Genomic DNA, 27,502 nt, shown 5'->3' with positions numbered 1-27,502 from the left:
ATTCACTGGCTTCCCCTAGCCCAGTGGTAATTTTGAAGGAGTTGATTACTTCCTTAAGTTTCTTGATCTCCTTTTCCAGTGGTTAACTTTCTTTTCATAATCTTTTCTTTCCTCAGAATGTTCTCATTAAAAAAAATTCCCCAATCACTCTCATTTGATTTTTAAAGTCTTTTTAAGTTCTTCTATGAATTATTTTTCAGTACATGACCATTTGACTATATTATTTGAGGCAGGAGAAGCTTTTTTTTTTCTTTTTGCTGTAGTATTCTACTCTGAAGATGAATTCTAATCCTCTCTATTCCCATAGTAACTTTCTGTGATTAGGTTCCTTCTCACTTGCCTGATCATTTTTATTTGTTTGTTTGTTTTAATTTATAGCAACTTGTTGTAATTATTTCCAGTCATGGGGTATGGGGGATGGTGCCTCTGGGCTCAGGTCTTCCTTCAAGTTCTCCTCCCTCTCCTGGAACCAAAACCAAGAATTCTGCATCATGTAAGTGTCCACAGCCAGTGAAGGCCCTGCCCTATCTACTCCACCATCTTCCCATAATCCTCTCCATGTAAAAGAATTTATCCCATTTTACCTCTCCTTTACTTCTGTCCCCATTGAACTCTTCATTCTCATCCCTTATTAGTTTTTTTTTGTCATTCCCTCAAATTCACTTTATATCTGTACTCTTTGTCTATATATACTCCTTTTGGATATAGTATTAGTGGTAGAATTTTTAAGAATTACAGGTATCATCTTCCCATGTACGGATGCAAATAGTTTAGATCTATTAAATCCCTTATGTTTTCTTTTCCCTTTATACCATTTTTTGCTTTTTTTGTGCCTTGATTTTGGAGGTAATTTTTGTTGTTGTTGTTGTTTACTTCTGGTCTTCTTATAAAATCTTGGAATACTTCTATTTCATTGAATGACCATTTTCCCCTTGACTTATTATGCTTAATTTTGATGGGTAAGTGATTAATAATTGTAGTTCTAACTCCTTTGCCTTCCAGAATATCATGTTCCATGATTTCTGATCCTTTAAATTAGCACTTGCCAAGTCCTGTGTGATCCTGACTGTGACTTCCAAATATTTGAATTGTTCATTACTGGCCACTTGCAGTATTTTTTCTTTGACCTGATGGTTCTTTAATTTGGATATAATGTTCCTTGGAGTTTTCATTTTGACGTGTCTTTCCTGAAATGGTTGGTAGATTACTTCAATGCCTTTTTGCCTTCTGACTTCAGGACATCAGAGCAGTTTTCCATGATAATTTCTTGAAATATGCATTCCAGGTTCTCCTTTCGATTACGACTTTCAAGTGGTCCACTAATTCTGATATTGTGTCTCCTATATCTCTTTTCTAGGTCAGTTTTTTTTTCCCTATGAGGTATTTTACATTTTCTTCCATTTTTTTCATTCTTTGGAATTTGTTTGATTTTTGATGTCTCATAGAATCACTAGCTTGCACTTGCCCAATTATAACTTTTAAGGTATTGTTTCCCTTTCTTTTTTTTCCCATTTGGCTGATTCATTTTTTTTTTTTCTTGTGAGGGAAGGGGGACAATTACAGATGGTGACAGGAAATAAATGGAAGGATGTCTCTATTCATCATTAAAGAAGGGAATATGTAAGGGGATCCATAGGCCTGTAGAAGAGAAAGCCTACCTTGGAGTATATTCTCTCCCTGTTTTCATAACTGAGTCATTTGGGACAACATAGACATATATTTCAAACACTAAGTCCCCCAATCCCCTGAACTATAATCATCTCCTTCATTAAGTCTCCTGGTTTCTTTGTCTTTCTTCAAGATTCAACTCAAACTACCCCCTACTGCAGGAGACCTTTGTACCATACAACTCTTTGTCCTTTGTCCTACATAGTCCCTTCCCTCTCATTTTTTTTCCTTCAACTATTTTATATGTATTGTATAGCTACATGATTCTTTAGATGTTGTCTACTCTATTAGGATGTGAGTTTCTTGAGAGCAAGGCTGGTGTTTTCTTTGCATCCCTAGTCCAACTAATAAATGCTTATTGACTAACTGACAATAGAATGTGGAATAGGAAACACAATTATAAAGTGGATTTGGGTCCTAATATTGGTAACCTTGCCTGGATTCCCCAGTGACTTGTTATCTCCTATTCAATTCATCTTTCATACCATTAGAATATTAATTTTATTAAAATGAAGTTCAAAATTTTGGGCTGTAGACAATGTAAAACTACTGGTGGTCTCTGAGCAGGAGAATAATGTATCAGAAGGAACTGGGGGCTTATCTTGATTTTTCTCAATCTGTCATTCAGACATCTTTCATTTTCCTTTCCTACTGCTTTCCTCATGTTCTAACCTACTCACAATATGAACTACTCAGAATTCCTTTAGTACTTTTTTCTTAATCTCTCTGGAAATAGTAGATATTCCCTTATAATGTAGTTGTCTATTCATAATACAAGACTTAAATCCCTTACTAAGATCCTATATTGGAAAAAAAAAAAAAGCTGTGAGTCTCCACCACAATGCCTTGAACAATATCTTATACATCATACTAGGGATTATGAGATTTATAATTGGAAGGACTTTAGAGATTATCTGTGCTAAATCATTCATTTTATAGTTGAGGAATCAAAGTCCCTTAGAGATGAAGTGGCTTATTCAAAGGATACACAGGTAGTAATTGGCAAAGTTAACATGATAACAATGATGCTGTTATGAATAAAATTTAGCTGTATAGTATTTTACAAATTCAAAGTGTTTTTAATCACTTGTATCATTTATCCTGTCATAAGAATTAGGTGAATTAAGTCTTACAAGTATTAACATTCCAGTTTTAAAGATGATAAAACTGAGATTTGGAGAAAATGAGATGCCTGCCCAGTGTCATACTTATATTATGTAGCAGAACCAAAAAATAAGCTTTGATATTCTAAGTCTGGCCATTGGGTAAAAAATAAAAAATAAAAATAGGTCCAGAACAGATCATAAAGTGTGACAGAAAGTGTGATACTAGCTGTGGGGTTTAAGGGAAGATATGAATAGTTGTTCCATTTTCTCCCTAAAATTTTTTTGATGGGAAATTTTAAAATTTAGTAGTTGGAGACAGGGATTGATTAGAAAAAAAAGAGGAGGAAAGGAAGAAAAATATCACTTCTGATAAGAGGTAAAAGCATGCTGGGATTTTCTATAAAGCATATTTATAGTAAAATATCTAGCTAGAACATTTTATCCTCTCTCTTTAAAAAAAAAAAAGGAAAAGAAACAAAAGGTTGTGTAATAAATTAGCTAATTCCCCAGCACACACTTGAGCTCTAGTAAGGTGATTTCACCTGTGCCAAAGTACATAGCATTCCTTTTTATCCATGTGGCTAAGATCACGTTTTTGATTTTTCCCTCCTGGAATTTCCATTTTTTGTTCCACTTTCTATTGAAATCATTTTCACTCTCCATGTTCCATCTCATTACTTCTTTCTTACACGAAGCTTTCCCTGATTATACTGGTTTTAGAAATATCCTTTTAAACTATGAGTATATAGCCTTAGACACACACACACACACACACACACACACACGTATGCATGCACACACAAATAACCTTGTAATTTATTTTTGGCATTAACATTAAAGTGAAGATACATATTTAAACAACATATTAAAGTCCAAGGTGAATATCACAGATAACATCATATTCCTTCCACATTCCCTTCTAATCCCAGTAAATCTAGGAGTGAGGTGGGGAATGAATTGATGAATAAAATAGTTAAAATTGTTATCTGAGTGCAAGTGGTGTAGCAATGTGGTCTAGGAAAAGCAGGACAAAAAAACCCCATGATGTTGCCTGGACCTCCTTTTTGGCAACTACCACAAGTACCATTTGGGCCAGGTCTCAACTGCAGTCTGGAATGCACTGGTTCCCATCTTCTTTCTTCTTTTTGTCCTTTCTTTTCTTGTCCTCAAGTTTCATCTTATATCTCTCCCTCTTCTGTCTTTAACCCCCAAACTTTGGAGGAAATCCTTTATTTGAGACCACTTGAACTCTACCTCCACCCCACAAACAAAATGAACTCTCTTGCATTGGTTAATATGCCTGGCTGAACTATACTTTATCATGCCAGGAAGTGTTTCTAAAGTTTATAATATTGAGAAAGCCTTTCAACATCTCAGTCATCTTATAAATTTTTTTTAGTCATTATAACCTAAAAAACGTCATCTCCAAGACCTCAATATGATGAGACAACCAACAGAAAACAAAATAATAAGTCAATAGAGGAATAAGATTGGTGTTCTTTGGCCCCATGGGAAAGAATTAAGAGAAATGAGTCAACATCACAATGAAGCTAATTCAAGACTGATTTCAGGAAAAAAATATTCCAACAATTATAGCTGTCTAAAAATGGAATGGTTTGCCTCCAGTTTTGGTGTTTTGTCCTTTCAGGAGATGTTCAAATGGAAATCAAACAAATGCATTTCAGGTATTTGGTAGCAGTGGAATTATTTGACTGTTGATTTTTCTCACAACTGTGTATTTCTGTGATGAATGAGGAATAGAAAGAAGTACAATTTAGTTGGATCATACAGTAATGTGTAATCAAACTGGAGCAGTAAGTGAAAGCCAGATTTTGAAAGGCTTTAAATACCAAAAACATGTGTTTAAATTTTATCAGAGAGGCAAGAGTGAATGAAGAGCTTTTTGACCAGAGGAGAAACATGGAAAGATCTGTGATTTTGTGATGCTATTTTTCATAGCAGAATGTATTGGAGAGGGAAGAGACTGAGATAGGGAGGCTAATTAGAGGGTTATTTCAATAATGTAGGAGCAAGCTGATGAAGTCTGACCCAACCCAGTCTATTTTTTTTTTAATGTAAGTGAAAAAAAGGGAAAGTCACTAAAGAAATTGTGGAGATAGTATTCACAAGACTATAAAAGTTACCCACTTCAAGAACACTTTAATCAGTAACTCCAAGCAAGACCTACAGTGGAGGAATATGCCGGCCAAACATGTTCATCATGACCATAGAAGGTATTCAGTGTCTAGTCGTAATCATTGAAAAAGCTGGAGAGTTAACAGGGACCTCAGATGCCATCTAGTAATAACTATACACAAAAGTCTAAATGGAATTTTCTATAAATGATAAGGTATTGTAAGAGTTTGCATTTTTGCATGAACATGTTCTAATTGTCTTACACCCCTGATCATAATTGTGCCTCCATAATGTAAAACATCATTACACAAAATAAACTAACAATACACAAAGAAAAATGAGTGAATCAAGAATGACTGTTAACAAACTGCTGTGAATGGCCCATTCTTGGAGTGACTACATCAGCATATAGATCAGACAAAGGCACTGTTAATGTGTACAGGAGATATAACTGAACTACTAGAAGAATTCAAAACAGATTTCATTTAAGAAATGAGTGTAGTAGGGGCAGCTAGGTGGCGCAGTGGATGGAGCACTGGCCCTGGATTCAGGAGGACCTGAGTTCAAATTCAATCTCAGACATGTAACGCTTACTAGCTGTGTGGCCCTGGGCAAGTCACTTAACCCCAACTGCCTTAAAAAAAAATGAGTGTAGTTCATCTATCAGGGAAATCATTTTTGAGTGACCATATGATCCAACACATTTATTTTACAAATTAATAAACTGAGTCCAAGACACTAAGTCAGGTCCTCTGTCTCCAAAATCACTAACTGCTATGTTTAAGGGAATTGTCTGACAATGATAAATTCATCTGAGAGAATTAGATATAAGTAATTTGACCTCAACATTTGCGAAAGAACACAGGGACAAGATTGATTAATAAGAACTCAGTTCACCTGATTTGAAAATTAGTCCAAATTGTTTACCCTTTTTAAAAGAAAGCCACTGTTTTAGGAGTTTGTAGAGAAAAGGAATGAAACTGAGACATAAAAACTATTAAATCCTCTCAATAATAATAGCATTAAGCTAAAACAAAACCAACAAAATAACCTGTAAGTTCTTCCTTAGATCTATCTGATAATATGACCCACCTCATGTATGTTCTTCACCTCCATCTCCAGTCTTGAACAATGTGAATTGTCTTTCATGGTGTTGCTCCTGGTCCTTGTGAGAAACTTATTCATGAATCTAACTATATTCACCATGAGGGAAAAACACAATAGAAAATCAACAACAACAACAAAATAGGAAGTGATATTTGTAAAAATAATTGTTAAGGTATTAAAATTGAGGAGGCAGAAAAAGGACTTTTGTCCTTAAGGTAGGCAGAATATTTAGTTTTTCAATGACAGATCTTAAATTTGATGAAATTGCAGAGGTTATCAAATGCAAACTGTACTGTTACCATAAACCACCTCTCTATCATTCTTGAAAATTTTCTGCTAGAATACCATCAGTGATTGGGAACTCAAGACCTTGTGAGGCAGCACATTTCATCATTGGGATGCCTGGAGCAGACTAAAGATTTCTGAAATTTGAATTTAGGAAACCTTCTTTGAATTCTTCGAGTTTTAATGTTCTCACATGCAAAATAGGGACATGAATCCTAGTACAATTCCTGCTCTGAAGTGTTCTGAGGAAAATTGTCAGCCATTAGAACAGTAGAGAAATGGAAGTTCATGTCATATGGAGTCAAAAGTTGCATTCCTGCACCCTCTATACATGGTTCCCATTTGTGTCTTTTGGAGCCACACAGTTCAAACTCTTTATTACATGACAGCCTTTGAAATATGTGATGGCACCTATCTTTAACCTAACTCTTCCAATAAGAGCTTCTCTTCTTCAGGCTAAAAGTCTGCAGATCCTTCAATTGTTTCCCAGAATGGACTATTCCTGGAGAATTCTTGTCAATCATGTTCTAAGAAGAGGTATAAATGCAAGGAGGTTTTTATTGCAGCTCTGTTTTCCTTTGATCTTTCACACTTTTTTTTTCTCACTGATTGGCTTGCAGAGTTGAGCTGACACTTAGATTTAGTAGAAAACTATTATTCTTTACTCAGCTGGCCCAGCAATACCAGCCCAGGGTTTGAGCACACCAATGAGAACAGAGATAATGCAAGAGGACCTCCAGAAATTGTGTTTAGGAGTCAGCTTGAACTATTTTCCAAGGACCTATCATTAATTTTTTACTGTGAGCACTTACACCTTGGAAATTGAAAAATAGTACAAATTAGGATTTTAATTATATTGTTGATTGTCTACACTTTAGAAAGTGAAGGAGAAAACATTAACAATTCAAATTAAACTTAAAAGTAGGATAAAATATAATATTTTCAAGAAGTCATGTATTAGATTTGTTTCTGCTCAGTACTGACCATGAGCCTCAGCAAAACTGTGAAATTAGTAATGCTATCCCTCAATACCTTGAACTTCTTTTTAAGTACCCCATCTGACATTAATGTCCCATTCAGACAAAGTATCCTTCTGTTCTCAGAAAAGGATCTGCTACACATTTTAAAATTAGTGTGAATTTAAGTGAAGGAAGGAAGAAAGCATGGAAGGAAACAAACATTTAAAATAATTTTAAACATAATATACATCTTTTATGTATTACTAAGTCTCCTAATATATTAAATAATGCATTAACTATTTATGTTTAAGGTTTTCTATTTGTGGAGTAAGAGGGTGGTTGCATGTAAGGTTTACAGTTCAGTCACACATATATACATATACACATAACCACACGTATAGACACAGAGTCCAGATGATAACAAGGTGATATACAGAGAAGAAACTGCTAAAAAGAAGTATGTATCAGATGTATAGTATATACGTATGTAGTATATAAATAGAAATATGTATAAGATACACACACACACCACACACACACACACCTATTTGTGTCTAATGGTTCCCATCTGTGGTGGGGAGGGGAAAGAGAAGAAATAAAAGGGGGAAAATGAAATTTACACCATAATCTTGTTGTGTATTTCAAAGGAGTAGCACATTGTGCTTGCTAGATTTGGAATTTTATGTTTAGTAAACTTTTAAATTATACTATGCTATTTAAAATAAAATAAATAAAATAAATTTAAAAAATAAAAAGAAATTCATGCAAAAAAACTCACTGGAATAGAGATCTTCTAGTTTAGTGGCTCCATTTATTGATGCAGATTAGAAATTTGTCTATAATATATCATCTTGGAGACTAACTTGGATCACTGCAAAATCATTTATCCATATACATATATTTAGAATGTATCATAGACTGAACTTGAACAGAGATCCTCCTTCATACAAAACCAGCCCTGTATTTCTCATGCTATTACCCTCATAAAAATCTTATAAAAATGTGTTTTGGATGGTTTTGTTGTTTATATTTGGATGATTACTGATGTCTTTCTTTTAGTTGTTATAAACAGAATTTTATTTATTTTTCCTTTGGATTGGACCAGAAAAGGCAATAAAGTCCTTCCAAAATTCCTTTATTTTCAGCTTTCTTTCTCCCTTCCTCTTGCCCATTCCACCATCTCACTTCCCTCTCTTCCTTCCTCTTTCTCTCTCTTCACCAGAAAAAATAAAATATTGATGAATAATTTAAGGTAATTATTTTAATTCAGATAAAGAAGCCATTCAATGAAGGAATTTATCAAGACAATATTTCTTGCATCATATTTACATATTAACTATTATTTACCTAATGAATGCATTTTTTCTCCCTCTCCTTGAATGGTTCTAGTATCAGGAGTTAATGATTTAATTCCCATCTCTGATCTTTACTTACTATGTGGCTTCTTGGTTAATTCATTTAGCTTCTCTGTACCTCAGCTTTCTCATTTGTAAGATTAAGGGTTGGACTAGAAGACCTCTTAATTCTCTTCCAGGCCACTTTTACAATCCTTATCACTGACCCAACAATCTTCATCAACACTAATCTAAATCTAACGTCATTAAACCCAACTGAAATTCAACCTCTTCCATAATATTTTCCCTAACCCTAATCTTTACCAGCTTCTCAAACCAGAGAACTCCAAAAGGAGCTGGATATAACAGTTTAGGATTTTGGTTTCCCTTGTTGTCTTGAAATATTTTTTTTCAAAAGAAATAAAAAAGAAATTCTCAACTCTAAAGCCTAGGATTTGTGAGCACAAATATTTATAAATACATAAATGTCTAAATATGCATATCTAATCTCTCCATATGTGTATATGTATATATATATATGTGTATATATAATATGTTATGTGTGTGTGTAAATATGAGAGAGAGAGAGAGAGAGAGAGAGAGAGAGAGAGAGAGAGAGAGAGAGAGAGAGAGAGAGAGAGAGAGAGAGAGAGAGAGAGAGATGCATACTAGCAGGACCCCTTTGGCATTAATACTTTGAATTTATCATGCTTTATTTAAAAAAGAACTAGGTGACATTGATAGAGCTGTGGTTTCATATAAAACACTTTCTATTCTTTTTGCATGAGTATGTTCATGTTTTTGAAGCTCATCAAATTAAAAAACAAGCAAAAACAATTTAAATTTAATGAACAATCCATTGATTCACTAATTGGTGTGTAATTCTTCTCTTGCACCATCAACAAGCTTCTCTCTTTCATCAACTTTTATATCAGTTAAAGAAAGAAAAGGGTAAAATAGTTTCAGGACGTAGAACAACAATTATGGCATTCCAGGGCCTTTTTTAAGCCATCGTCATTTCCAGGGATTTATAAAATATTCACTGGATATAAGAAATAGACTGTCCAGGTCAGTGGTTTATCCTGCAAAAGTATAATATGCTCACACTGTCATCATCAGCGAAATCTATCTGTGGATTGATTTGAACTGAATTGGAGATCAGGACATCTGCGGTTTCCCTCTCTCATTTAATTTCCAGAAAACCTGTCCATAATCCTGGAGTCCCTGGGAAGAAGATTTGTCTTTCCTTGGCTAAATATTCCTGGTATAGGATGTTCTGAGGAATTGATCAGGCAAGTGAGCTAATATAAAACAGGCAGCCTGTTTAGAGGACAGGCAAAAGAGGGCTTCTGCAAAGCTCATGATTCAATATGTGCCAATAATCCGATCCAAAACTGATAACAAAAATAACAGATATAATACCATTTGGATGTCACAACAACTTTGCAAACTACATACTACAAGCTTTCATTTTCCTTCTTTAGACTCACACTGAGTTTACATTGAGATCAGGAATTTCTATTGAGGAAACTCCTGCCGATGAGGATTGTCAACTGTTCCATGATTTATACTTCAGAGAGTTGTTTAGGGGCAGTGAGATATTGCAGTCATTTATTCATGGCTACACACATATGGCAGAAATTATATTTGAACCCAAGTTTCCCTGACACTAAGGCTAGGTCTCTTTTCACTAAGACATGTTTCATCTCAGGTGGTATTATTCTCATTTTGGATATTGATGAATAAATCAGTAATGCATTTATTATTAATTAAAATGTAACAACATAGATATTGGAGATTTAAATACAAAAATGCAGTGATCTCTTCTTCAAATTAAATTTTACTCTTTTGGTGGAAATAACATGTATACATAAGTAATTATAAAATATTTATAAGGTAAATAAAAAGTAATTTCAAGGTGGGGCATTAAGAAAGCATAGCAGGTGATCTTTGTAGAGGACTATAGATTTGACGGTGTAAAGATGAATACGAAGCACATTCCTGAGGTGACAGGCTGCACAAAAGTTTGGAAATGGAAGAAAGGTTAATATATTAGGGAAACAACATGATCATTTTTAACAGGAATGTTAAGATTATGCATGTTATTCATCCTAAGGCTGGAAAGATAGATCAGGAAGAGCTTGGAATTGGCTTTAAATACTGGAGACACTTCTATTTCATCCTCATGACCATATAGAGGTGCTAGGGCTTTTTGGATAAGGGAGTGGCTTGGCCACTCTTATGCCAAATATAAAATCAATTTTACATTTGTGTTGAGGATGAATTGGGGAGAACAAGACTTGAGACAGATAGACCTATGTGAAGGCCGTTAAAGTAATGCAGGTAAGAAGTCATGAGAATCTTGAAGAAGATTACTAGGAATGATGCTATGGATATATAAGGGGGAAACTACAAACAATTTGAAGAGGGAAGAAGGAAAGGGGAAATTTAAGCATGACCACAGTGTTGTGAACTTGTATACTTCCAATGATGGTGCTACCCAAAGAAGAAATAAGTAAGGTCAGAAGACAGCTGGGCTGGGGAAAAAGAAAATGAAGAGGGGTTTTTTTTGTGTATATCTTTGTTTGCTAGTTTTAACATGGAGAGCTGCTGGGGACACAGCCAAGATGATGGAGTATGGGGAGCAACCCAGTTGAGTTCTCCCAAAATTCCCCTGAAACAATTTAAAAATAATTCCTTAAATCAGATTTTGGCACTGCAGAGCCAGTAAAAGGTCAGGAGAGGTCTGGGACACTGGGAAAGAGGCTAGCCTGTAGTTTACAAGTTATCAGCACCAGCTGTGGGGCTTGGAAGTGGCTATAAAAGTGAGAGCAGCAGCAGCAACTTCAGGAGCTCTCAGCTTAGAAATAGTAAGAGGGTTGGACAACTGGTCAAAAAAATATTGAAGGTGAATATTTCCTGTAAATGGGTGTATTTGGCACTGATTGGCATTTCTGTAAAGATCAAAGCACAGATCAAGAGAAAAGTGACCACAACTCTGATGAGATCACACCACCTTGAAAGCACCAAACACTTGTAGATCTTCAGAAGTCTAAAATAACAGCACAAAAAACTGTGAAGCACAGGACAGTGGCTCCCCACTCTCAGGTAAAGAGAGCCCAACTTTAACATACATTGCAAAACCAAGAAATACATTGGAAAAATAAGCAAACAACAACAACAACAAGTAATTTGATGACAAAATTTTACTAAAGCAAAAGTGAAGACAATGACATGAACTCAGAAGACAACAATGTGAAAATATCTGCAACCTAAGACTTATTAATTGGACTCAAACACAACAAGAATTCCTGGAATAATTAAGTAAAAGTGGTAAAGGAAAAATTGGGGGGAAAAAGAGACTGACACAAGAAAATTATGAAAGGAGAATTAATAGCTAAGTGAAATAGGTAGAAAAATACTAAATAAAATAACACCTTGAAATAAAGAATTGGCTTAATGGTATAAGAGGTACAAAAATTCACTGTAGAAGAAAAATTCCTTAAAAAAAGTAGAATTGGCCAAATGGGAAAAAATATAAAAGTGCACTGAAGAAAATAATTCCTTAAAATTTAGAATTTAACAAGTGGAAACTAATGACTCCATGATACATCAAGAATGAATAAAACAATGTCAAAATTACTAAATAAATAAACAAATAAACAAGCAAATAAATGAATGAATAAACAAATAAGCAAATAAACAAACATAAATACCTGAGTAAATAAACAAATGGACAAGCAAACAAATAAATGAATGAACAAATGAATGAATGTATGAATGAATAAATGGAAGAAAATTTGAAATGTCTTATTGGGAAAACTACTGACATGGAAAATAGATAATTTAACAATTATTGGAACACCTGAAGCCCTGCTCCAAAAAATAAGCCTAGATATAATATTTTAAGAAATTATAGAGAAAGCTATGCCTAATATCTTGATCTGGAGGGTAAAACAGAAATTGAAATATATTTGTGTGTCTGTCTGTATGTGTGTGTATATGTATGCCACCCATCACCTGAAAAAGATCTCAAAATAAAAGCTCCCAAGAATATTATAACCAAATTCCAGAGCACCCAGGTCAATAAGACAATATTGCAAGTAGACAGAAAGGCAGAAAGAAACTATTCAAATATTGTGGAGCCAAAGTGAAAAACAAAAAAACAAATTAGCAGCTTCCATATTAATGAACTAAAGGACTTGGAGTATGATATTCTTCAAGGAAAAGGAGCTAGGATTGCAACAAAGAATTATCTACTCCGGAAAACTGAATATAATCCTTTAGAGGAAATGGATATTTTATGAAATGTAGGACTTTCACACATTCCTGGTGAAAAGACCAAAGTTGAATAGAAAATTTGATATTCAAGCAAGGCTCAAGAGAAGTGTAAAAAGGTAAACACGAAAGTGAAATCATAAGACATGCAATGAAGTTGAATTGTTTACATTGCTATATAGTAAGATGATATATGCAACTCCTAAGAACTTTTTTGTTGTTGTTTAGTTGTTTTCAGTTGTCTCTGACTCTTCGTGACCCTAATGAGATATTCTTGGCAAAAATACTGAAGTGGTTCATCATTTCCTTCTCCAGTTCATTTTACAGATGGAGAAATTGAAATAAATAGGGTCAAGTAACTTGCCCAAGGTCACACAAAAACCCAGTAAGTATCTGAGGCCAGATTTGAAATCAGGAAGATGAGTCTTCGTATTGCAGGCCCAGCACTCTCCCAATAGTGCCACCATGCTTCCTCTTCACATTTTTATTGCTACTGCAGCTGATGTATTTTAGGAGTCTACATGCATAGGACCCATGAGTGTGAAATGATTATGTTGGAATGATGTCCCAAAAAATGGAGTGAGAATGTGCAATACACTAGGAGAAGGGTGAGAGAGGTAAAATGGGGAATGTTTTCTAACATAAAACAGCTGAGAAAGGAAATGCTTTTATTGTGAGTGGGAAAATGGAGCTGGTTTTGGTAAGCAATGGTTGACCCTCACTGTCACTGGAATTGGTTCAAAAAGGGAAGAATTTTACATGCACATACATGCACGCACACATGCATGCATGCATACATGTACACACATACACTCAGTGTGTATATAAATCTATCTTACCAAATAGGGAAATAAGAAGGAAAGGGGATGGGAGATATCAGTGAGGTGATAAAATGGAGGGCTGATTAAGGTAGACAGTCATTAGAAGCAAAACAGATTTTTAAGAGACACAGAATAAAATGAGACAGTGGAGCAGAATCTATTATGCTTCAAGTGAGGTAAAAAAAAAAGGCAGGAATAGCAATCATGATCTCAGAAAAAGCAAAAACAGAAATACACCTAATTAAAATAGATAACCAGGGAAACTACATTCTTTTAAAAATTACGACAAAAAATGAAAAAAAAATTAAAAAGTATATGTTTCTTTGGTAAATGCCTCATTTCTCAAATATATAGAAAACTGTGTCAAATTTATAAAAAATAAGAGCTATTCCTCAACTGACAAATGGTCAAAGAATATAAGCAAGAAGATTTTAGAAGAAAAAAATCTAAGCTAGTTCTGGTCGTATAAAAATCCTCTTCATCTCTATTAATTGGAGAAATGTACATTAAAACAACTAAGAGATAACATCTCACCCCTTCCAGGAATGATAAATACTGCAGGTTATGAGGGGAAATGATATACTAATAAATTGTTAGTGGAATTGTGAAGTGGTTCAACCATTCTGGTGAACAATTTGAAGCTACCTATGCCTAAAGGGAGATTAAACTGTGCATAACTTTTGACCTAACAATGCCACTACTAGGTCAGTACCCTAAAGAGATCCAAGAAAAAGGGAAAAAGACCTAAATATATCAAAATATTTATAGCAGCTGTTTTTTGTGGTGGCAAAGACTTGGAATTTTGGTGATATAAATTTTGGAATGGCTGAACAAGTTGAAGGATATGATTGTGATAGAATATTTTTGTTTTATAAGAAATTATGAGGAAGCGGGTTCGGAGGGAGCATCATGGGAAGATCTATATGAAATGATGAAAAATGAAGAGAGAAGAACCAGGAAATCTCTGAGCATAGTAACAGCAGAGTCATAACAATGATCAACTGTGAAAGGTTTGGCTATTCTCATCATAACAATGAACTATGTCAATTCCAAAGGATTTATGAATAAAATACGTTATCCATCTCCAGAGAAAACTGATGAATTCTTAGTGCAAGTTGCTTTCTTTGCATTTTTTTTAATAGAGCTAATGTGGAAATATGTTTTGCATGATTTTGCATGTATAATCAATATCATTTTACTTGCTTTCTTAGTTGGGAGGAGGGGAGAAAAATTTGGAACTCAAAATTTAAAAAGAAAATAATGTTTAAAATAAACAAGTGAATCAAAAAAAAACATTGAGAGCTGCCAACAAGCACTAACAATTTCACAATTTTGTTAAAGTCTTACTCTTGAAAGAATGTGCTATATAATTGAATCAGCATGAACTCTCATGAAACTTGGGTTCTAAACCTATATTCAATCCCATTACCTCACTCGAGTGACAAAAGATAAATTGTGAACAGGCAGAATGTAGAAATACACAAAGAAAATCATAGAAGAATAAAGGTTTTGCCCAACAGGTTGAGTGAAACAGCCCTTCCAGAAAATCCTTGCATCTGTCCACCTGATTCAAAGTGGTCTGCCTCAGGTTAAATTTTATCCTAACTTTGGCTTCTGGCTTCCTTCAGGCTTTTGGCTTTTTGCATTCCGGAGAAACCCAGATTTTTAAACAGTGTCAGACTTTAGTTTCTGCTCAAATGCATAATATTTTGAAACAAATGAAGGCCTCATACTCCTACTTATTATGGACCAGGAACTCTATTAATAGGCCAGGTAACATTTTTCTCAGGCCCAACTGTTTAACAATAGACTTATATAGAGACACAAAAACAAGAATATTCCTTAATGCAAATTTATACATTTATCCACGAGTGCATGTCTATAGGCACACATGAATATACATACGCACATATATATATGTATTGTAGTTATATACAAACATTTAGATCATATGCATGACTATGCCTTCATACATGTGTTTGAATATGTATACCTACATGCACCTAGGTAATACAATGGATAGAATACCAGGCTTTGAGTAAGGAAGATTCATCTTCAAATTTAGCCTCAGACACTTGCTAGCTGTGTCCCTGGATAAGCTGTTTGACTTCGTTTGCCTCAGTTTCCTCATCTGTAAAATGGGAAGGAAATGGTGAACCACTATAGTATCTTTGACAAGAAAACCCTGAATTAGGATCACAGAGAGTCAGATAACAATGAAAATGACTTGATAACAAAAGATCTACATGCATATATGCATTCAAATATGTGTATGTCAGAGAGTTGTTAAGCAGATGGGCTTAAGTAGAATGTATTACCTGTATGGCTAATAATTAATGAATGGAATGTAATTATTTTCCAAGAATGGCATTAAGGCCAGGGGACACAAATATAAAAACACAGGCTATTTAACCAGAGATAGTTCCTGCCCTTGAGAAGCTTTTATTCTAAAGAAGGAGGCAACACTTGTAGTGTTCAGGTAAGAGTATTTCAAAAGAGGAGTGAACAGGACAATCAATTGATATATGTTCTGAAGAAGCAATGTTACTTTTGATTTAAGTAAAATTTTCAGAGTAAGAGGAGAAAAGAATCTAATGCAAAATAATGATGGATGGTTCCCAGTGCTTGAGATATAAGTTAATTAGCCCCTTCCAGGTATTATCTCTGGTAGTTAAGGCCAGAAGAATATAGGCATTTTAAAATGTTTGTTTTGTTTTCTGGGTTTGGGGGCATACATAGTCATTTTATCACCAATGTTATGTATCCCAGATAGATCCCCACAAGCCCTTGGTAATCACCATTGGAAGAAAAAAAGGGATAAATGGATAGTTGTGTGCTGTTGTTACCTGGAATGAGTAGAATACAAATTACCCATCCATCCCACACTTCCTGGTAGAGAACCAGACTTAGGAAAAGCTAGAATCCAAATGAATGTCATCTCATCAACTTTTTCTCTTTTTCTTTTCTTATTCCCTTCTGTAATTGATGACTTTCTCTCTTTCTCTCTCTGTCTCTGTCTCTCTCTCTCTGTCTCTCTCACTCTCACACACGCACACACACATATGTGTGTGTGTTTTTGTTTGTTTTTTTTTATTTTTTTTCTATTTCTCTCCAAAATATAGAAATCATATTTCAAATCAGAGGTTCCTTTATCTTTGTGACTGCAAGGAGATATATTTGATTCATAAATTCATTCAGAAGCTACTTTTGTCAGTCTATGCTTCAGTGGCATTACTTGCTACTTGTTCAGAGAGAACAAATAGCTCCCACAGGCAGTGATCCAATAATTTCCCCGTACAAGCTTTCCCAAATACATTAGAGATAACTTGAGGAATTTCTGGCATAGAGCTCAGATTACTTTTCCTCGACTGAGATATTTGGTTGCTTTAAATACTACACATATGGGATAAATGATGGATGAAACTGTTGGAGAGTAACAAAGGCTCTTGTTCTGACATAGATTCCTTGATCAAGAATAGAAGAGAGCAAGAGTGTTGCTACTCTGTAAAGACTTTTTTAAAAAATATATTCTTCAATTCAGTTCAGTTTAAGTCAACAGAAATATATGCAGTTATTCCTGTGTTCAAGGAGTTTTACCAAGTGCTGTGAATATGAAGACAAAAATAAAACAGTCTCTGACCTTAAGATGCTTATGTTCCACTTACAGGAGTAGGGACATTATGTACAGAAATAAATAAATATAAAGAAGTACAAAAATCCCATTGGGAATCTTTAAGCAGAGGCTGAGAAATACCTGTTGGGTATGTTACAGTGGAGATTCCTCTTATGTATGGGTTGGAATAGAAGGCCATTGAAATTTCTTCCATTTCTGATCTAGCTGGCTGTCCTTTAGTAATCTGTTTTCTCTGGTGTAAAATGGAGACAATAATTTCTTTGTTACCTAAGATACTTTAGTGACACAGTGCATGAGAAGAACATCAGAAACTTTACAAAGCCTAGGATCAAATCCTGCATCTGACAAATTCTAGCTATGGGCAAGTTACAAGTTACTCTTGGTCCAGACTAAATGTCATCCTATTGTATTTTTCTAACACAAATGTATCCAAGGAGGACTGTCACAGAGTTACACTTAGCCATTACCTTCTGAGCTGTTGTTGATTATATGAACTGAAGCAAAGAGCCTGAAACCAAAGGGCTGGAAGAGTTGGGCAAATTGGTTGGAGTCAGGAGTGAATAGTTGTGAATAGTTGAAGGCTTCAAGAATTAAAACAAAGGATTTGCAGTCAATCAATTAACATTTTAAGCACCTACTATGTGCTATACAATATACCAAGGAATCTCAGAGACTAGGTCCAAGGAAAAATCCTAACTAGAAAATTTTCTAAGTATGAATCCCATTGAGTGGGAAGGGGTAGGGCAGAATGTGGTTATCATCTACATGCTAAAGAAACACCTGTTGGACCTCCTCCCTAGTTTAAATGTTCAAATGAATCTCAACCACATGCTATTTAATTTTCCCACTTATATTGTAGATTTCCCCAAAGTTCCAATGAAACATTCAACAATGGGACATGAGTTCTAATAGGAATCCTTAAAGCATCTTTACAAAGAACAACCACAGGGTAAAAGTGCTTTCTTATGTAAGCATCCTGAGCAAAGCCCTGATTTCACCCCTAATTAAGTCTCTGAAAAGGGAAGAGATCTAAATGGCACTGAGGAAAAGGAGAGCTGTCCAAGGTTACATGGGGAATCATTAGGCAAAATAATAATGGTTTTCTAATTTTTATGAAATTTTATTTGTTTCAATGTTGGGAAACAGGTTACTCTGAAATCATTTAAGTAGAAATAGGCAGGAGGTAAATTCACAAGTAATTTCAGGATAATCATGATGAACACTAGAAGTTAGTGGAATAATATTTGAGTTTCTAGGAATTGTGTGTGAATTCAGGCCCTAATTTTTTTTTCCAGGCATTTTCTTCCTTTGAACATTTAAACCACTGGGTATTGCATGGAGAATTTACTCCCTCTCTCTTCATGATTCATTTACACTTAAATCTCAGTGAGTTGCTCTTTCTGGGAGGCAGTGGAAAGCCTGAAATGAGAAAAAAATAGTTCTACAAAATGAACCACATTCAGAGAAAAAGCCATCTATCTCTCAGCAGTAGACATGCTAGGAAAGTGTGAGTTTAAAATAATATTCAGAAATACATATGAAATAGACACAGAATACAAGAAATTTAGGGACATTTCACAAATAGAGTCTGCTACACTTACAGGCCAATTTTCAGCTAAATCCTTACCTATGGCCATCTGAAAAAAAGTTTCTTTCTGCACAACAAATTGTATCAGCTAATATGCACAGGACCTTGAGTAGGTGCTCAGCCAGTGCTTTGTTTAATGAAATTGAAATGAAATTGATCTACAGAAAGGGCCTGTGTTTTGTAAGATAATTTGTGGCAGAATCACATCTGCAGAGTAAGAGACAGTGGAGATTGGGGGTGGGGGGAAGGTGGAATGGAACAGATAGAGGAAAGGAAGCAAATAAAAGAAATAGAGGAAAAAAAGAAGAGAAAAAGAGAGGGAAGAAATAATATTACTACTACTAATAGCTAAATTTATACAGGGCCTACTTTGTGCCAGTCACTATACTAACCAATTTACAGTTATTATCTTATCTGATCCTCACAGCATCCCTGGAAGGTAGGAAATATTATTATCATCCCCATTTTACAGCTGATACTGAGGCATTGAAGTCAAGTGACTTGTCCAAGGCTATACTGTTAATTAGGTGCATGAGACCAGATTTCAACAGAGGTGTTACTGACTCCAGGACCAGAGTTCTATACATTTTGCTACCTAGATGTTATGAATGTACCCTTTGCTTATCACTCTTTATAGACTATATCTATTGGTCCCCTGAGGAATCTCGTGAAGTAGGAACTATTACTATCTCTGTTTTATATGCTATATGGTATAATCAATTGAGAGCTTGGCTCAGAATAAAGAGTACTTGGGTTCAGATCCTGCCTCTGACACAGTATAGCTGTGTGCCCCTAGGCAAATTACTTAATGTCTCCAAACTCTAGGCAACTATTTAATACTACATTTTGGTACAAATTCTATTTCTGGGGGATTCCCCATACTAACGAAGTTACAGGTCCATTCCCTAGTCCTATTCTTTATAGGCTAAGGCCAGTAAGGCTCAGAGAATTTGGGTCATTAATGTCACAAAAGATCACACAGGTTGAAAACATTTATTGTAAGTAAAGGAGGCTAAGGAAGGAAAAATGAAGCAGGGGATTTTCACTACACCTCTTCTTAACTGCAAATACAGCACTCTAGTTTAAAATGCATTGCTTAAGACCAAACTTTCTTTGCTCTGCCCCCTTCCTAAAAACCCAGGCATCAATCTCCATTCCTCAGTACCTCTCACCCTTCATATCCAAACAATCCCTAATGCCTAACTATTTCCCTTTTGCCATATCTCTCAAATACGCCTCCTTCTCTCCTCTGACACTGCCACTGCTCAGGTGTAGGCTCTTATCACCTCCTTCCTGGAGAACTGTAATAATCTTCCAGTGGGTCTCTTCTGTCATCTCATACTATATGGACACTGACTGTAACCTATCACCTCCACGATCATATACAAAATCTTCTGGCATTCAAAGCTCATGAATGCCACCTTTCCAGTCTTCTTTCATCTTGCATTCCTTCATGTATTGTTTGATCTAATGATGAAACACTTCCCCTTCTCAATTCTTCTTATTTCTAGTGCCTTCCCACTTCTAATTATTTCCTTTTTATCCTGTATATTGCATGTTTTCACATATTTGGTTGCTGATTCTCTTTACTATTCGATTGTGACCTCCTTTAGGCCCAGGACAGTATTTTGCTTTTTTCTTCTTATCTCTAAAAGTGTCATGCTTGGCACATAGTAGGTCCTTAAATATTTCTCAACTGATTCGCAAATGTTGGACTACATTTGTCAACATTCTTGGAGGCAAAGAGCATACTTCTTGTGAGGAAGTCCTGAATGTTATTTTTCAAAAGGGCCATGCATTAGGCAAGCAATACAGAGAAGAGATACTGGGTGCAAGAGGTTTAAACATGAAAAATAAGGCCAATCAGAAGAACAGGAAGAAAAGAAGAAAGAAGGGATATGGACACAGTGATGGTGCAGAAGGACAAATTCTCCTTTCTGAACTTTGACGATAGGTCTCATTTTCCCTGTTCTCAAATGATAATGTATATCACTGACTGTGAAAGACAGCTAAATCTAGATTCTTTTTTTTTAATTTCCAAAATAAGTAAATATTAGTGGATGGTCAAGGCAAAAACAGGAAAGAAAGAAGATAAGGTAACCCACAATTACACAGAAGAATCAGGGAGAATTTGTACTTCATCCTGGAGTTTGGAGATGGTCTTTTAGGGGTTGGAGGCCATGTTTTATGTTCTCTGTTTTGCTTGATGTATCTTTATGTCATATTGCTTTCTATTTTAAATTAATTACTCTTTCGAATGATACTTGAAATCAAGTGATTAAATTACAATCCATCTAGGGTGAAGAAAACTCAGGGGGACTGAGCTCTTCAGCTCTGCTTTGATTATGTTTGAGCTCAGAGCTAAGAAGATTTTCTGCATAAGAGCAGAATTGGTCATATGAACACAAATTTGGAGTTAGTTTAGAGACCATCTAGTTCACTCCTTCCCCCTATTATTTTACAGATAATTTCCTGAGGCAAGGAGAGGTTAAATACCATGCCAAAAGTTACATATAAAATAAATGGTAGAGCTCTGTTTTGAACCTGTCTCTCCAAATTCATGAAAATGTTCGTAGTGTAACATTGTTTCTAGAGAGCCACACATACAATTACAATGAGTCTTCATGTAGAAAGTTGTCTATTGGCCTCTTCACTGCCCCTTAATTGTGATCAAAGATGACAAAGGTCCAATGTAGGTCAGCTGGAATGTTGCAGAGGATGGAAATCTGTGTTTTGGTTGGAGCAAACAAAATACACTTAAAGATATATTTCAATTTTAAAAAAATAAGGCTGAGAAGATGATTTTGAAGTTTGTAAAACCATAAATGTGGAGAAGAACATGGAGGTTTGAATGTAAGAGTTAGGGAGAAGCACATGATGCTCAAAGAAGTGGCAAAGACTAGACTCAAGAAGCATTTGAATATAAACATGGATGATAGATTAACAGCCATCAGAAGTCTTAGAAGCCATTGAGTTTAACCATCTTATGTGACAGATGAGGGAATTGAGTCCCAGAGAGATTTAAGGATTTGTCTAGTATTATAGGGTATGAGGTATGGTTTGAACTGATCTCCTTAACTCCAAGTCCAGCACTCTATCCTTTCTACCATGTTGCTTGCCTTAAAGATGAAGGAATATCCCTGATCTTTTTTTTTTTCTTATTTTCATTTGATGTCTTAGGTACTCCTGGATCCACTTAATCCCAGTGATCTCCTCTCTGAGAAGGACACAAGAGGACATTTTATGGGACCACACCTTTTTTTTAAATTTTCATTTGCAAACACAAAACATGGGAAGGCTTTGTTTAAATTCTCTTGGATCACTGAATTCTGCTCGATGTGGAAATATATGGAAGACCATCCTGGTCCATTTTTGGATTTTCACAATAACTCATTTTGCATGGAGAAAACAGACCCCTTATACAACAGGTAATTATGCTTTCTATGTCCAGTAGGACCAATAACCATAGCAGAATATCTCAAATTCCATTCCAGTATTGGGTAACATAGGACAAAATTGCTATTATTATGGATAATAATCATTATTATTTGATTTTTTAAAGCCCCAGTGCCTACCAAGGTGACAAGAATATAATATTACAAAATTGTAGGCTCCTAGAGTTGGAAAGGCCCTCAGTGATCTTATAGTCCAAACTATACAGAAAAAAAATCCCCATTGTAGCATAACAGGACAAGTTATCATCTATCCCCTACTTATAAGACTCCAAATAGGGAGACACTACAACCTTTTAAGAAAAAACATTCCAGCATCTTATAGCTGTGACCCATCAGCAAATTTTTCTTTACATTAAGCTTAGGAAATGCAAATTAAAAGAAATCTTAAGTACCTATCAGATGGGTTAATAGAATGATAGAAATGGAAATGATAGAAAAGGAAAATGAGAAATGTTGGATGGGATATAGAAAAAATAGGGACACTAATGCACTGGTGGTGGAGTTGTGAACTGATGATCCAACTGTTCTGGTGAGCAATTTGGAAATGTGTCCAAAAGGCTATAAAACTGTAAATACTCTTTGATCCAGTAATATCACTATTAGGTCTGTATCCCAAAGAGATTGAAGAAAAAGGAAAAGGATCTAGATGTATAAAAATATTTATAATAACCCTTTCTGTGGTGGTAAAACTTGACAATTGAGAAATAAATAAATAATAATTAAAATAAACTTAAGTTTGCATCTTCATTATTTTCACTTGCTGCTCTAAGACTTGTCTTCTTTTGCCAAACTCAACAAATTGAATCCTGGCTCTCTTTGAAAGCCATTAAAATGATCATGTGCACCCTTCACAATACCCTCCCCACCCAGGTTTTCTCTTTTCCAGGCTAAACAATGCCAATTCCTTCAAATGATAGCAAAAACTTAAATGCTTTTTGAGCTGAATTGGATTATTTGAAAAGAAACTACACAGCCTCAACCTTTGTGTGAATCTGTCTCTATGACAAGTTATAACTTCCTTAAGCTTGTTCCAAAGATGCCATAAATTAAATTTGAGTTACTTGCCATGTTCTGTTTATCTTAGCATTCTGCGAATAGTTTACATGTGAAACTTTTAATGAAAATATTTTCTTTCACTTCAACTTGGCATTCCCTGATGGTTCATGTCATTTCCCATATAATACAATTTTATGGCCTATAACATGTTGTTTTTATTGGCCCACCAGTCAATCAGATGATCTCATTGAAGTGCTATATGCACAGCAGCATAGGATGAGCAAATGGAATTCAGCAGCATCATGCATCAGTTCCTTCAATTTAATCATGGTCCAGTGTGTGTCTTTGGGGTGAAATGAGTTGAACTTGGAATAAGATGGAGTTAAAATTCCAGCTTCATCATTTACTTAAATGTGTAATTTTGTGAAAGGCATCTATTATGTCTGTTACTCAATGTGCTTATTGTAAAATTATGGGGATGAATGAGATGAGTAAGTTAGGTAGTGCAGTATATAAAGGGCTGGACTTGAATCCAAGAAGACCTGAGTTCAAATTTAGTCTCAGACAGTCATTATCAGTGTGACCTTGAGCAAGTCATGTAATCTCTGTCTCAATTTCCTCATTTCTAAAATGGTAATAATAAAAGTACTTACACCCCAATGTTATTGAGAGAATCAAATAAGATAATACTTGTAAAGTGCTTACCGTGGTACCTGGCACATAATAAGTGCTTAATAAATGCTTGTTTCCTCCTGTCCTTTCTTCCTTTCATACTAGTTGGCTTCCACTCTTCATTCCGATTTTAGATGTGTGATATTATGAATCACCAGACAATACATTTTTGTAAATGAATTAGGTGAATTTAATTCACTGAATCAGAAAGATGAAGAGAACTAAAGTGGTTATCTACCTCTTACTCTAGTTCTGGTAAGTAGCTAAGCATGTGGTTGTAGAAAAGTTAGGAACTGCAAGACTCACAGAGAAAGCAAACCCCCAAGCTATCACAGGCAACATGTCCTACAATATGGCACTAACCTGTCCAGAAAAAAATGGGGCCCAGCTTGCTGCTTTACAAGAGAAATCCAGTGTATGTTAAGGAATTCTCTTTGGTAGAAACTTCTAAGGAGTGTCAATATGTAAATTCCTTAATTAGATCAATGAAAATAGAAATAACACCTTCTGTTAGAAGGGGACTGTAACATTCAGTTAAAACAGAAGCAGTCAATATGCAAATACACCAATTAGAGCAGCAAAAATAGTAATAGGTTCACTCTATTATGGGAGAGCTGAGGAAAAGGGAAGATGAGAAGATTTTTGTTTTAAGTATTCCTATATTTTATGTAGTTTCATTTTTGTCCTCTTCTTAATATCTGAATCCTCTGGTGTATTGTAAAAATGAATGACCAGAACACAAAAATAAAGTTTCCATACCCTCACCTCCTTTCCGATAAATCCTATCCAGTGAGATTAGGGAAGAGACAGTTGCCCTCTCTTGGCCTATGTGGGGATAAGATGTGTCCTTTTCTTAGTCTACTTAATTGCATTTGAATCTAGAGGCAAAATATTACCTTACCTTATGCTCCCTGAAATCAAAATCCATGCCTAATGTCAATAGACTCCATTGCCAATGCAATGAGAAAGAGAGAAGAGAGAAGAGAGAAGAGAGAGAGAGAGAGAGAGAGAGAGAGAGAGAGAGAGAGAGAGAGAGAGAGAGAGAATGATTTAGAGAACTGATTTTTAAGGTAACCAAGAGGCAGACGATAATGAGTTTTTCAGACTAACATTCCATTAATCAGAAGTGACTTTGGGAGGGGAGTGATAACTTTCAGAGACTGTGGGAGGATGCTGGTAATTATGGTTTATGCCATTTATAACATTAAAGTACTTCATCAGTCCTATTCTCATCCTTGCCCCCCAAATATCTTCTTGTTGGCAGCTTACTTGCTAATGTTTCTGGAATGCTACCTAGAAGATGGGTATTGAGACCTTGCCCACACCCACACTATGGAATGATGTGGAGGTCAAAGCAGCAGCCAAGTACTCAACCCATTATTTGCCTACCCCGTAGCAGTGGAGGTACTATAAATAACTTAGAGGAGGGTTATCTCATTTTTACTTGTTGACCAATGACTGCCGCATTTCTCATTAGTGAAGTCTCCACATGAAGTCTTCCTCCAGATTAAGAGAGACATGGTGTCTAGGATTGGAAGGGTTTTATCTCTTCCTCTACCAACCCTGTGGTATCTAAAGCTGTGACTAAGAATAGGCCATTGGGTCTTTGATTCAGAGTGTCACCATATAGGGAGCATAAGATTGTGCTTCCTAATTTCACGGCTCTAACATAAGGGAACAAGCCTCTTGCCTGTGCTGTTTACGATGTATTGTAACTGTAATTGTAATTCTAAAGGACCAGAATCAGAGGGATTGAGAATCAGAAGATAGGTTAAGAAAGGATCCTGCACTTTCAGTGCCAGCACCATCATAAATCTCAGAACCATCACAGCCTTAAAGTCTTTTTCCCAGCAGTCATCTCTCCATGAATCTGGTTACTGATCTCCCTCTAACTGGGCCTGCCTTCTCATACTGACACATTTACTAGAAAAGTCCAGAGAAAGGGAGCAGATTTTCACATTTGGTACTATAGTTACTTTCTAGTCTAACTACGTACACAGCATTGACTAGGGCCCAACAGGACACAAGAGATTTGCAGTGATGACCAGTTGCCCTGGTTATAGGGTATGTCCAGGTATGTCTCTTTACCGCTCCACCCATCCCTAGCCATTTTCAGCTGATTTTCCTCAGTTGCAATAATTTGGTATCACATATCTTCACTCTCATGCCCTGGTCACATTGTACTTGCAATGTTGTTTGCTTTACCAAATGTTGCACTTTAGGATGGATTTTGTAAACCTAAAAAAGAAGTCCACAGGAGCAGAATCCAGGTGGGGATAGGGTTCAAACTAATGTCAGCACATGGATTAAAGGTGATTTTCTTGGTCTCAGGGGATAGAAGTTGAAAAAAAAATTACAATAATTTTCAAAGAGACCTATTTTTGCTATGTCTTAGAAAAACATCCTAAAGACAGACTATAACCTTGGAAATGGAGTGTCATTGGAAGCGGCAGGTCCCTTTTGATGGAAAGACTCAAGCAAAGCCTAACTGTCCATTTTTCATTCATATAACAGAGTAGTTTATCATTCAGGTACAGGTTAGAATGAAGGTTCCCAGGGTTTACTTTCAATTCTGCAATCCCAGGAATCTATATTTGGTGTAGTCAGGTGTCATAGTGGGTAGATTGCTAGACTTGGAGTTTGGAAGAACTGAATTCAAATCTGTTCTCATATTAGCTAGATGAGCCTAATCAAATCATCTAAATTCCATTACTCTCAGTTTTCTCATCTGTATATTGTATAAAATAATAGCACCTCCCAAAAATGTTGTCATAAAGATCAAAGTAAAAGTATTACATAAAAACACTTTCAAAACTTCAAGGTGCTGTATAAATATGAGATTTTTATTAAACTGATGTGATAATAGCTTAGTAATACCATATTTTCCAATGATGGGCTAGTTCCTCTCCAGAGGGAGACAATGATGTCTTCTGGCCTTTTCCATTATTGTAGATAAAATCATGTTCTATTCAGTAGTAGAAGCACAGCCTACTGACTCTGACAATGTCCCAACATTAATCCTTACAGGTTTTTGCTTCTTCCCAGGGACCATTTTATTGTTTGTCCATCGTTTAGGCATAGGGGATGAAAAAGGTGAATTAGTTGACTAGGGAAACCTCATAACAGAACAAATATGCATTGTCACTTAATGAAATTATACACATAAACTAGTGTTTGGGGGAGTGTTATGACATATTTTAGATAGTCATAATCATAAGGCATGAAGGCATGAGATTTTTGGCAACTGCATGGTCCACAGTGTCAGTCTCCTATTTAAAATTTGAACTATAGGAGACAAATGGGAGTGATGCCAGAAAACCATGAAAAAAGTCAAAAGCTTGCTAAAAAAGGCACAAAAAACATTGAAGAAAATAATAACTTAACAACAGAATAGGCCAAATGGTAAAAGAAGCACAAAAATCCAATGAAAAGAAGAATACCATGAAAACCAGAATTGGCCAAA

The sequence above is a fragment of the Phascolarctos cinereus genome, unplaced genomic scaffold (genome assembly GCF_003287225.1).
Source record: "Phascolarctos cinereus isolate Bilbo 61053 unplaced genomic scaffold, phaCin_HiC Scaffold_2;HRSCAF=192, whole genome shotgun sequence".
NCBI classification, from domain to species: domain Eukaryota; kingdom Metazoa; phylum Chordata; class Mammalia; order Diprotodontia; family Phascolarctidae; genus Phascolarctos; species Phascolarctos cinereus.
Note: the sequence above shows the minus strand (reverse complement) of the source record.